We start from the raw sequence: 13,623 nt of genomic DNA on the forward strand, positions 1-13,623 counted from the left end.
ATTAAACACCTGGACCAAGAGGCATGGGAACATACCTCAAATCAGAAGTCTTGATTTCCCGAATCACTATGTAACTTGCTTTATTCCACTTTATTTCATTTCAGAATAGTTCTCTGAGAAAGAATCCATACCCCTAGTCAGTAAATATTTTTAATGAAAACAAAGCCTGCTTTTTTCTTATTGCAAAACAATGCATTTTCATTTTGGGGAAATGTCTAAATAACAAGTAAAAAAGAAAATAATCATCCATAATTCCATCTGCCCATAATGTTCAATGTGGTATCCACTAGCCCCGTGTGGCTATTAAAATTTAAGTTAAAATACCACAAAATTAAAAGTTTAGTGTATCTTTTGTGCTGCCACAGTTTAAGAGCTCACAAATGTGCATTGTGACTACTGTTCTGAACATGACAGATCATAGAATATATCCATTGTTGTAGAAAGTTTTTTCTGTTGGATAATACCAAGGGAAAACTTACTTCTTTGGCATATGCCCTTAGAGACCTTTGGGTGTGTATTTATATACTATGGGAGCATACTTTTTTGTTACCTGCTTCTTTCACTTAGTGGGGAACAAATTTTTAAGTCCTCAAGTGTTAACATCGTTTTGGGGAGAATTTAAAAAATATTTTATTATGAAAGACTTCCAACATACAAAAGTAGAGAGAATAACTTCAGGACCTATTATCTCTAACTGTTTTAGCTATACTCCCACCCATTTTTTCTCTTTCCTGAACTCTTAACCAAATCCCAAACATTTGGCCAATGAATTGCTTTGTATGTATCTCTAAAAGAAGGACTCAAAACAAAACAAAATCCCCATCATAATACCACACTTCTTTAAACTTTAGAAAACTATATAGTCAGTAATAAAATTTTATGATTGGCCCTGGTTGGTGTGGCTCAGTGGATTGGGCATTGGCTTGCACACCAAAAGGTTGCCAGTTCAATTCTGCGTCAGGGCACATGCCTAGGCTGCAGGCCAGGTCCCTAGCTGGAGGTGTGCAAGGGGCAACCGACCTATGTAGGTAGCTCTCACCCCCATGGCTGTCTTCCTTCCCCTCTCTATAAATAAAATTTTCATGATTGTCTCATGTTTTTATTTTAAAAATAGATTCTTCATATGTTCATTGCAGTTGGCTAATATGTCTCTTCAGTTTATAAATTCTTACATTATTTTGAAAATTTTCTATTTGTTCCCTGACGGGTGTTGGTTGGGCATTGTTTGGCAATGCGAAACATTGCTGGATGGATTCCCGGTCAGGGCACGTGCCTGGGTTGTGGGTCCGTCCCTGGAAGGGGCATGCATGTATGAGAGAACCAATCAGTGTTTCTCGCACTCTCCCTCTCCTTCCCCCTCTCTCTAAAAAGAATTAAATAAAATCTTCTTTAAAATATTGCTTGCATTTATTGAATACATCACTTTTATTGAAAGCATCATTTTAGTTTAGCCCCTTTATTAATGAACATTTGATTCCAATTTTGTGATGTAAACCTAGCTCTTCTTTATCCTTATGGCTAGATATTTGAATACATTCTTAGTTATTTCCTTCGGGTGAATTCCCAGACCACTGGTTCACAATGCTGGTTTACAACGAGTGGGTATATTTTTGTGGCTCATTCAATGAGTCAGGCACTCTATTAGGTACTAGGAATATTCTAGTAAAAAGGCAAACACACCTGCTGTTCTCTTGGAGTCTTGCCTTCTTCAAACAGAGAAAGATGGGACTGGGTAATTTATAGATAGTCCTTAAAGGATTGTTGAAGATGGTGCCTCAGACTGACACTGGATTTGTTGGTGTATAGAGACCACTTGTCGAGGCAATGACATCTAAGCCGATGATGTCTGAAGCAGAGAAGTTGGCAGGGTAAAGGTCTAGCGCGGTACCTTTCAAACGTCGGTTTGCAAAACAATCACCATCAAGGCTCAGGCTCGTTAAAGATAAACAGGGTGGGAGCCTTTATGTTTTTACTAAGCCCCCCTTCCCCAGTACTTCTAATGTCAACCAAAAATTGAAAACTACTGTCTTAGGGAGAAACAGTCCCTTGGCTAGGAGAAAGAACTGAAAGCTCTCTGAGAGGCCAGAAAGATTTCCGGATTGCCAAAGGGCCCTCCAGAATAGCTGTACCAATAAACAAATCTTCATCTGCTGTGAAGGAATATGCCAGTGTCTCTATCCTTGACAATTTCAGGTAATAGTGAATACAAAAAAAAAAAGTTATCACCCAATGCTATGGATGTGGAAGTTAAATCACAGTGAAAATAGTGACCTCAATCTCCTCTGGTCAGAAGTCAAGAGAACTTGGCCAAAGTTAAAGTCAGAACTGAAGGGTAATTGTGCTTACCAAAATTCTTTGTCTATTTAGGCATGTTGTTATATACTCAGATACATCTATTTTAAGCTGAGGAAATAGCACATATCACCATCTGAAACCTTACGTTCTTTCTTGGGGGGGGGGAGAAAATCACTTTTAATTGATTCACAAACAGTAACATAGCAAAAGTTGGTTTAAGGAGGCCACATGAACATTTATTTGCCCAACCCCAAATGTAATACCACCTAGATGAACCTCTGTGTAACTTGCTTCATATCTATCAACTTGTAGTGGCAGAGTGGTTTTCCAGCCTGGAAGTCTGGCCATCTTAATTTGCTCTTAAGGAGCTCTTAAGAGAGCTTGCTTTCTTAACCACAGTGTCATTTCCTGAAGGTTGTGTAATACACACAACTCAGAACTCAAAGTACTGTTTTCAGTGCTAATCTTGGCTAAACTCCTGAGCTTTGGAAGCTGTGACACTTGGGTTAGGATCCTGGCTCCATTACTTAACTAGCCGTCTAGATTTGGGAGATTTATTTACCTAAATCTTAATTTCTTCAATTGTAAAATACAGATATTACCTCTCAAAGAGTTGTGAGGATTACATGAGCCAAAGTAAAAACCTATTATTCAACTGAGTTAATTCAGCCATTTTTCCTACTATCATGGCATTTTATTTTTTAAAGTATATTTTATTGATTATGCTATTACAGTTGTCCCAATTTTTCATCCTTTCCCCCCTCCTCTTGGTACCCTCCATCCTTCTAGCAGCTCCCCCTGCCCCCCACTTAGTTCATGTCCGTGGGTCACGCATATAAGTTCTTAGGCTTCTCCATTCCATATACTATTCTTAACATCCCCCTGTCTATTTCTTTTTCTACTAATTATGCTTCTAGACCCCCTGCATCATTTCTTCCTTTCTCCCCCTTCCCCCTCCAGCTGATAACCATCCAAATATTCCCCATACCTATGATTCTGTTCCTGTTCTGGTTGTTTGCTTAGTTTTTTGTTTTGGGGTTTGTTTGTTTGTTTTAGATTCAGTTCTTGATAGTTGTGAGTTTGTTGTCATTTTAATGTTCATAGTTTTCATCTTCTTTTCCTTAAGAAAGTTCCTTTAACATTTCATTTAATAATGGCTTGGTGATGATGAACTCCTTTAGCTTTACCTTGTCTGGGAAGCACTTTCTCTGCCCTTCCACTCTAAATGATAGCTTTGCTGGATAGAGTAATCTTGGCTGTAGGTCCTTGCTTTTCATCACATTAAATACTTCTTGCCAGTCCCTTCTTGCCTTCGAAGTTTCTTTTGAGAAATCAGCTGATAGTCTTATAGGCACCCCTTTGTAGGTAACTCTGCTTTTCTCTTGCTTCTTTTAAGATTATTTATCTTTAACCTTTGGCATTTTAATGATGATGTGTTTTGGTGTGGTCCCCTTTGGGTCCAGCTTGTTTGGTACTCTGTGCTTCCTGGACTTACTTGTATGTCTATTTCCTTTGCCAAATTAGGGAAGTTTTCTTTCATTATTTTTTCACATAAGTTTTCAATTTCTGCTTTTGCTCTTCTCCTTCTGGCACCCCTATGATTTGGATATTGGTACATTTAAAGTTGTCTCAGAGGTTCCTAAGCCTCTCCTGGTTTGTTTGTTTGTTTGTAATTCTTGTTTCTTCTTTCTGTTCCAGGTGAATGTTTATCTCTTCCTTTTGTTCCAAATCATTAATTTGATTCTCAGCTTCTTTTCCATCACTGTTGGTTCCTTGTGTACCTTCCTTTATTTCACTTTGTATAACCTTCACTTCTTTCTTTATTTTGTGGCTATACTCAATCATTTCTCTGAGCATCCTGATCACCAATGTTTTGAACTTTGTGCCTGATAGGTTGGCTATCTCTGCTTCATTTAGTTCTTTTTCTGGCATTTTGATCTGTTCTTTCATTTGGGCCATATTTCTTTGTCTCCTCAATTTAGCAGCCTCCCTGTGTTTGTTTCTTTGTATCGGGTAGAGCTGCTTTGACTCTGTATGGCCTAATGTAGTAGGTGTCCTGTAGGGTCCTGTGGCACAGCCTCCCCTATTACCCAAGCTGGGTACTTAAAGTGCACCCTTCGTGCGGGCTGAGTACACCCTCCTCTTGTAGCTGAGCCCTGGTTGCTGTTGGCAGATCAATGGGAGGGATTTACCCAGGCCAGTCAGCTGCAAGGACTGGCTGTGACCACTGACCAACAACCTCCTGCTTCTGTGGAAGATAAGCTGTGCAGGGACAGGGTGGTGGGGCTCTGACATGGTCTGTAGCTGTCCACTGGGTACACAGGCTCTGGCGTTTCCTGCGTGGTGCAGACCAAGGTCATCCCCCACTTGTGTTTTGCCTGGGGCCCCCTGCCTGAGCTATAAAGCAATCTGAGATGGCTGCTACCTGTGCTGGGCTTGGAGGTTCCCAGGTGAAGCCAAGATATGATTCTAAGCTGATTGCTGGTAATGCTGGACCTGGAGCTCACTGAGGCTAATTGTTGCTTGTTTGATAGGATTTAGGAAGTTGTGAAGCATGTACCAAGACCACCCATTCATATGGAAAAGCAGCTCAAGTGGGCCTGAAATTGGATGGAGTGGAGTCTCTAGGGGTCTCCAAGGAAGTTCAAGCAGTGTTAGCCAGCTTGATGGAATCTCAGATAGGCACCAGCTTGCCAGCTCTGTCTCGATGGCTGTGGTTTCTTTAATTTCATAGTTGTCCAACTTCCATTCAACTCGATTTCTGACAGTTCTGGCTGATGGTTGTCCTCTATTTTAGTTGTAATTTTGATGTGGTTGTGCGAGGAGGCATGCCATGTCTGCCTATACTGCCATCTTTGGACAGGCTCCTAGTGAGACTGCTTGAATTGTTGAAGTTGCTGCAACATTTCTTACAGTTTTTAAGGTGTTTCAATCAGAATGGACCAAGCCCAAACCCAGGCAGTGGAATCTATCTCATCCCCTTTGTGTGCCCCCTTGTCACCTACCCTCAAGAGTCATAACCTCACTTAGGGAAGCTGCTGGTTCCTCCAAGAGAGGAGAGAAGGAAAGCTGTAAGAGGTACGGATACAATAGGCTGGACTGACCACTCCTCATTATCTCAGAGGTTGGGCTCCTGGCTTAATGTTAATTGCCTCAGTCAAACTACTTGCCTCATTTTGACCTAGGTGTCGCACAGAAAGATCCAAGGTCTAATTTGAGGATAGGAGCGGTAGGTGATCTTAGAAGATGGAAACTGATGGTGGTGGTGAGTCGGGGGAGGCATGAGCAGTGTTCTGTGTGTTCATGCCCACTGACTGAGGGGTGCTGTTTCCAGGATCCTGCAGGGTTTAAGGGTCTGCTGGGGCTTTTCGTTACCTACAGAATCAAGTCCCAATTTCTGATAGGGCTGTCTGTATTGTGATCCTGGCCCTCCTCTCTAGCTTTGCTTTTCATCCTTTGCCTTCATACACCTTCTATCATAACAGTATTGAATATGCCTTTACACAAGCTGGACTGTCTGCCTAAAACGTTCTTCCTTTCCTTTTGGGCCCCTGGCTACTCTTAGCTTTCACCTCTCTTGAGAGCTTCCCTAGACTGGGCGACACTCTGGACCCAGCCCTCCACAGCTCTCCATTCCTGCTTCCCCCCACAGCATCAAAGGTCTGTCGCCTGCTCTTCAGGAACACCCACCATAATCAGGAAAGGTCATTGGGGCCTAGACTTCATGCTGTAGGAGGCTAATAATCCAGAGCCTGAAACTTGTGGCTGGAGGGGCCCTTGGGACCCACTGTCTGACCTGGGATTTTTCAACGTGGGACTTACCTTGATTTACTTAATTGGAATCTTCCAACTGGAGGTGGGGCCTAGCAACCTGTCCCAGGTGGTCCTCTGGACTCTAATGTTTGAGAAACTCTGCTCTAGTCAACGGAGAAAACCAAGGGTCCTTGGTCATAGGGCCAGTCTAGAGCCATAATTTGACACCAGACACTATCCTGAAGACCAGTATCATCACTGTTCACTTTCTGAGTCAGTTGTAACAACTCAAACCTACTATGCATCATTGCCAGGTCTCTGCTATCCCTTAGCCCGAACTCCAGCTGCAGCTTGTCACACACCAGTGCTTACCAGCCTAAAGGCCTTTGCTTATATCATTCTACTGTCAGGATGCTTTCTCTTTTCATCACCAAGTCTTGTCCATCTTCAGATACCATACCCTCCTTGAAGCTGTCCAAGGGACCCCCATTTGAAAGACATGACTTTCTCTTCCTCCCTTGTGTACCTTCTTGGTGCTGTGACAATATCATGTCTTATCTCCTATCCTTATGCATAGTGCCAGCACATAGCCAGCATCAGAAATATTGGTCCAGGAATAGGTCCAGCCTCAGGCCAGGTTCCCAGCTTGGAGTCTATGTTTTGTGTGTTTCCCTCTGCTGAGCCCATTTCTGACAGCCATAGCTGTCACCAAAGGCCTGGAGGCGGTTGCAAATGACCTGAGGTATTAACATCCCCCTGTTGAGGGATGAGGGGTGAGGGTTTGGTGGCCTCAAGACAGATAGCCTTAGTCAGATAAAGATTTATCAGTTCCAGCAGAAAGTCCATTCCTATTAACTGGTGGTACTCTGCTTTCAGGTCTCAGCAAAAATATTATATTTGCTTGGTAAACTGTTTCTGAGCTCTCGTTATACTCTCATAGCACCAAGTAGTTTTCTTTAGTAAAATCTATGACAATTGAAATTACATAATTATTGAATGAATTATTTGTTGCCTTTCTAGACTATAAAATCCTTTAGGGCATGGACCCTGATTTATCTTAAATATTGTATCCCTAGCAGTAAACATCATGCCTTATATACGGGAATGCATTTTATACTGAGAATCATTTTCAGTATTAGGAAGAAAAACTAGAAATTCTCACTCTGGTTAGATCACAGCTGGAAGGGATCTTCAAGAGCATATAGCACAGCCCTAGCTGGGTGGCTCAGTTGATTGGACCGTTGTCCCATACACCAAAAGGTTGAGGCACTGGTCACGGCATACACCTAGGTTGCAGGTTTGAAATCCCCCCACCCCCTTGTGGTTGGGGCATGTTGGGAGGCAACTGATGTTTCTTTCTCCCATCAATGTTTCTCTCTCTCTCTCTTCTTCTCCTTCTAAATTTAATAAAAACATATCCTTGTGTGAAGATTAAATAATAATAATAAATAATAATAACAATGACATATTGCACAACCGGTGAGGAAACTTGTCCAAGGCCAATTGGAGGGTGGGGTGGAAAAGTTATTGACCTGCATCCTGGGCCAGTGTTTTTCTCTTTGTACCACCATGTTTCCCCTTTAAGGATGACTTCTCTCTTGTAAGTTCACTCCCAGAGAGAGTTGCCTTGAAATGTGTGAGAGCACCTTGGGAAGAGGTAGGCAGCTCCTTGCCCACCCAGTTGTCTAGAGACAACCTGTAGTCCCTAGGTCCTCCCTGAGGCTGGGCTGTGAGACTCCACCATGTCTGCAAGACGCAGAACAAGGTTACAGTGAGCTGGCACAGAACTCCTGCTCAGATGTGGGGGTCTCTTCTCAGGCTGTGTTCAAGTGGTACATAAACACCTTTTTGCTGAAATGGTTGCAGGAATAGATCATAGAATGTTATCAGTGACCTTAGATTATACTGTGGTTAATTAAATAGTTAAAAACAAAAACAAACAAAAAACCCACATTCACCTAACCAGAAAAATGTTTTGACTATTATTGAAAGTCTTTGAAAATCTACTGGTTTGTTGTCATCTAACAATATGAAAGTGTATTATTTGTTCACCTATTTAATAAACATCCAAACCTAATATGTTCCAGGTACCAGGTAAGGAGCATTTCTAGCCTATTATAATATGTCTTTGGACTAACTACATAGAATTACCTGGGGATAGCTACTAAAAAAGCAGAATCCTGAGTTCTTCCCAGTCTGTTGGTCACAGTCTCCTTGTGGTCCTGGGCATCTGTGTTTGTGTACAGGAGTGCTGGTTCTCACCTGATGGCATTCAGACTCAGCTCCAGGATTCTCTCCTGTGCAGTCTTTCCTGGAAGCACAATGCCTGGCACCTACTAGACATCCAGGAAACATTTGACTGAACCTGGGAAAGGCTACTATATTCACCCTGCTAAAATGCTGATGTTATCACACCACTTCCACTCAAAACCTCCTGGCTCCTGGCTAACAGTCATTCCAGTTTATTCCAACATTCTAGACTTGCAGCAGCAGTTGGCTTCGGCTTCCTTGTCTAGTCTTTCCTCCCTAGGCTATAGGAAACGCTTCTGAGCTCTGTCGTCTCACTCTGGCTGTCAAGTGGAATCCTCCACTTCCCAAACTTAGGTCAAGATTTTTCTCTTCCACAGCCCTTCCTTGCTGTTTATCAGGCTTGGTAGAATACACCTTGAAAACCTCAAATAGTGGTGGTTTAAGCAAGATTGAGCTTTATTTCTGATCTAAATGAAGTCAAGAGATAGGCATTTCTGGGTATTTGGTGAAGCTATCAGGATCCTAGGCTCCTTCCAGCAATCTGTTTTACTATTCCTGGAGAGTGGTGGCCCTTATCTTCGTGGTCCAGGGTGGCTGCTAGAGATTCAGCCATCACATCTGTGTTATAGCAGCAGGATGGAGAACCAGAGCTGAGTAGCCAGTTTTTTTAAAAAAGAGGTTCGAGCCCTGGCTGCTGTGGCTCAGTGGATTGAGTGTCGGCCTGCGAGCCAAGTGTCCCTGGTTCGATTCCCAGTCAGGGCACACGACTAGGTTGCACGCCAGGTCCCCAGTTGCGGGCGCGAGTGATGAGGCAACCACACAGCGAGGTTTCTCTCCCTCTCTTTCTCCTTTCCCCTCTCTCTAAAAATAAAAATAAAATAAATAAACAAACAAATAAATAAACTAATTAATTTTAAAAAGAGGTTCGCCCTGGCCACTGTTTCTCAGTTGGTTGGGCCAATAGGTTGCCGGTTCAATTCCTGGTCAGGGCACATGCCTGGGTGGCAGGTTTGGTCCCCTGGGGCACATACAGTAGGCAATCAATCGATGTTTCTTGCCCTTTCTTTCTCACTCCCTTCCCCTCTCTCTAAAATAAATATAAAAGATTTTAAAAAGGAAGTTCAGTTAATCAGGAAGGAGAGAACAGGTCTTGGGGTAGACAATCAGCCATCTCTACCTCACCCTTCAGGAGTCCACACTGCACTTTGAAGCTCCAAGAGTGATCAAGCACCTGCTAGATGTAGGACTCTGAATTCATAGCTGCAGGGGACATAGACATGGGTCAGGCACAGCCCGTGCCGTCCAGGAACCCAGGTCACTTAGCTTCCACTCATGTATGAGCTGGGCCTGAGGTGGTCCTGAGGGAGTGAAATAGCACTGAGCTACACCCTCAGTTGATCAGTTACTAGGTGGGTGACTGTGGGCAATCCACCTTGCCTCTCGGGGCCTCCAAGGTTGCCTCTGTAAAATGAGGATTAAACACCCACCTCGCATGTGGCAGTGAGGGTTAAGTGGCACCATGCTGTGATGTATTAACTAAGTGCTGCTCTGTTCTGTGTCCACTCTTACAATACAGTTCTGCTCTGCTGACCTCTGGGGAAATCAATACAGTGAGCAGGCCCCAGTGTCCCTGGCATGACTCAGCATTGACAGGACCCGCAGCCATCTCCTTCCTCCTTTTCGGGGTGATAGCCCCTGTACAGGCCCAGCAAGGCCCACTCAGCCCCTGCAGGGGCACACCCTCAGGTGTTTCTCTTGCGCTATATCGGTTACCACTCAGATGTCAACAACTCAGAAAGGCCTTCCATGAACCCCTTTCCTAAAGCAGCCCCCACCCGCCAGGCCTCATTATCTTTCTCATTGTCTTCTGCAGCACATATTCATTTGTTCTGTCATTCATTCAGCAGATGTTATTGATCACTTATCCTGTGAGCAGCAGTGGGACCAGAACCAAGACCCTGCCCTCACGCAGCCTACATTCTGGGGTCGCGGGGAATGCATGGGAGGTAGACTTTAAACACATAACAAGTACACGCAGGATGAGTCAGACTGTGACACATTGTGTAGAGGAAAGTCAAGCAGGACAAGGACACATGGAATGTGTGTGTGCCAGGCTGGGGAGTTGTTGGCTGCTTGGTGCAGATGGTCAGGGATGGCCCCACTGATAAGGTGACATTTGAGCAGGGACTGAAGGACATGAGAGCACGAGCTCTTTGGAATCCAGAAGCCAGAGCTCTAGTGGGAGAAGGCCGGGGGTGGGGCTGTGCACTGCAAGCTTGAGTGAATAACTATCCCCTTTGCTTGCAGCCACCTCTCCCTATTGGAACGTAATCTCCACGAGGGCAGGGGCATAACTTACCTTCTTCATTCATTGAGATAGACAGGAACCCCATAACTGTCACCGCTATTTCTGGCCTGATTGGAAGTGATAGACACAGGGAACAGGAGCCAACCTAACCTGGAATATAGACTTCTGGAGGGACAGGCAGCTCTGGACAGCAACTGGCCTCCCTTCAGGGACAGGAAGAGCCTGGTCAAACATTCCTCCCATATTCGCCCATCAGACCCATTTTCCCTCTTGCCGTAAGGGAGACATTTTTGTGCACAGTGTGGAAGGAGAGATGGGTGGGAGGGAGCAAAGGGCCAGGGATGCCGGGCTGGTTGCGCACCCTCCACACAGAAGGCATTAAACAATGGAAATGGAGGTGCTTCCTCTATCTCTCATCACTGTTATATTCTTAGCACAGTTCCTGCCCCATTCTAGATTCTTAATAATATTTTATAGTTGATTGACTGCTAGCTATATTAACTAAACCAAAGGAATCATAGAAGAGTTCTTGGTGATCTGCCCTCATACCTCAAACTTCAGCCTCCTTAGAGCATGAGGCTGGATGTCTGAGCCTCCAGATGACAAGTTAAGAATAAGAAGGAAGCTGTGTGCATTCTATACTTAAAAGCGATTGTTAGATTGCCAGAAAAGGGTATGTTGAGGACTACAGTGACAACAAAAATGTTAAAGCTCTTTGTGCACATTGGGAATTTCACAAAAACTGCAAGAGCAAAACTGTGAGTGTCTCTGAAAAGATGAGTAGCTCAACTCATAGCAGGGGCTTGAGAGAAGCCTGAGTGTAAACACCTTGATGTTGGCTGTCTCATTGATGAAGCTAATGACAAAGAGGTGGCACTGAAGTGCAGATTCTCCAGCTTGTCACAGCAGCAGGAACCTTGCACCAGAATGAAACTTTTTTGTTGTTGTTGATACTATTATAGATGTCCCACTTCCCCCCAGCCCTTTGCCTCCCAAGCCTCCCATTCCCCTGGCCTTCACCACACTATTGTCTATGTCCATGGGCCATGCATATATGTTCTTTGGCTACTCCCTTCACCTTCTTTTATCCAGTCCTCCCTCCCTTTTGATAGCTGTCAGTCTGTTCCTTGTTTCCATACCTCTCTCTGGTTCTCTTTTGTTCATCTGTTCATTTTGTTCATTAGATTCCCCATATAAGTGAGATCGTATGGTATTTGTCTTTCTCTGACTTGTTTATTTCGTTTAGCATAATAATTTCCAGGTCTATCAATGCTATTGCAAAGGGTAAGAGCTCCTTCATTTTTACAGCCACATAGTACAGAATGAAACCTATGGGTAGGTTATGATAGTCTGGGGAAGAGGTGATCCAAGAAATGTGTCCTGAAATGAGAGGCTCTTTAAAGAGATAGGCTGACACTTTATACTATAGAGAACAGTGCTATTTTACCAAACACATTAAACAGTGGAACTCCTCTGAACTATATGTTCATGAAACAGCTGTAGTAATTTGTGTACCAATGTGTTTTTCATGGAAAACTTTAGTCATGGATCTGTAGGGAATAACTAAACTCTGTATAATTTCACAGGTACGTGTTGAAATCATAAGGTAAAGCCAGTAACATAAGCCAGGGATCATCGTATAGATGAAGTACATTGATACATGGGTGATTGGTAAATGCTGTGGGGGCTTCATAGATGAAATGTTCCAGCTCTGGGCATCAGTAATTCTTCATGATTTCTGACTGTTCTCTGTTACCATAGGTCATTTTTTAAAAGACAGATAATTACATTTTTTTTTTGCAATTAAATACTCACATACCATAAAACTCACTCCTTAAAAATATACAATTCAGTAGTTTTTCATTTATTCACAACGTTCAGTTATGACCACTAATTCCAGAACATTTTATCAACCCCCAAAGAAACTAAAGCAGTCAGCAGTCATTCCCTATTCCCAGTTCCCCCTCGGCCCTGGCAACCACTAGTCTGCTTTCTTTCTCTACAAATTTGCTTATTCTGTACATTTTGTATAAATGGAGTCATTCACCATGTAATCCTTTGCGTCTGGTTTCTTTCACTCACTATAATGTTTTTAAGGTTTATGTTATAGCATGTGTCAATACTTCATCCCTTTTATGGTTGAATAGTATTCCAGTATGTGGATGTACTACATTTTATTCATTCATTAGTTGGTGGACATTTAGGTTTCCACTCTTTGGCTCTCATGAGTAGTTTGCTGTAAACATTTGTTTACAAGTTTTTTACATGAATATATGTTTTCAGGTCGCTTGTATATATACCTAGGAGTGGAATGACTGAGTCATATGGCAACTCTGTTTAACTTTTTGAGGTACTGCCAGCCTGTTCTCAGAAGTAATTGTACCATTTTCATTCCCACCAGCAATGTCTGTCATTTTGATTAGAGCCTTACTAGTGGGTGTGATGTAGCAACTCACTGTGGTTTTTTTGTTTTTTGTTTCTGTTTTTTTATTATTTATTTATTTATTTATTTATTTATTTATTTATTTATTTATGTAGAGAGAGGGGAAAGGAGAAAGAGAGGGAGAGAAACCTCACTGTGTGGTTGCCTCTCACCCACGCCCCCAACTGGGGACCTGGCGAGCAACCTAGTCGTGTGCCCTGACTGGGAATTGAACCAGCGACACTTGGCTCGCAGGCCGACACTCAATCCACTGAACCACAGCAGCCAGGTCACTGTGGTTTTGATTTGTATTTCCCTAATAACTAATGATGAGATGTCTATGCTATATTGATAAGGACAAACAAATAGATGTATTTGTTATTTCTTCTTACATATTTACTAAAATGCATTTTATAAGAAAAACCAGGTACTTTGACTCTCCCTTCCCCACACTGCAAGATATAACATCACTGGAAACACTTGTATTCTGGAGAACATGGTTTGGAAATTTCTGATGTGTACCATAATGTTTTGCCTAAAATTAATGAATGCTGTTACTACTATGAAGACCTGATTAGGAGAATAATAGTAACAA

The sequence above is a fragment of the Furipterus horrens genome, unplaced genomic scaffold, assembly GCF_987537825.1.
Source record: "Furipterus horrens unplaced genomic scaffold, mFurHor1.1.pri manual_scaffold_1, whole genome shotgun sequence".
Classification (NCBI taxonomy): Eukaryota; Metazoa; Chordata; class Mammalia; order Chiroptera; family Furipteridae; genus Furipterus; species Furipterus horrens.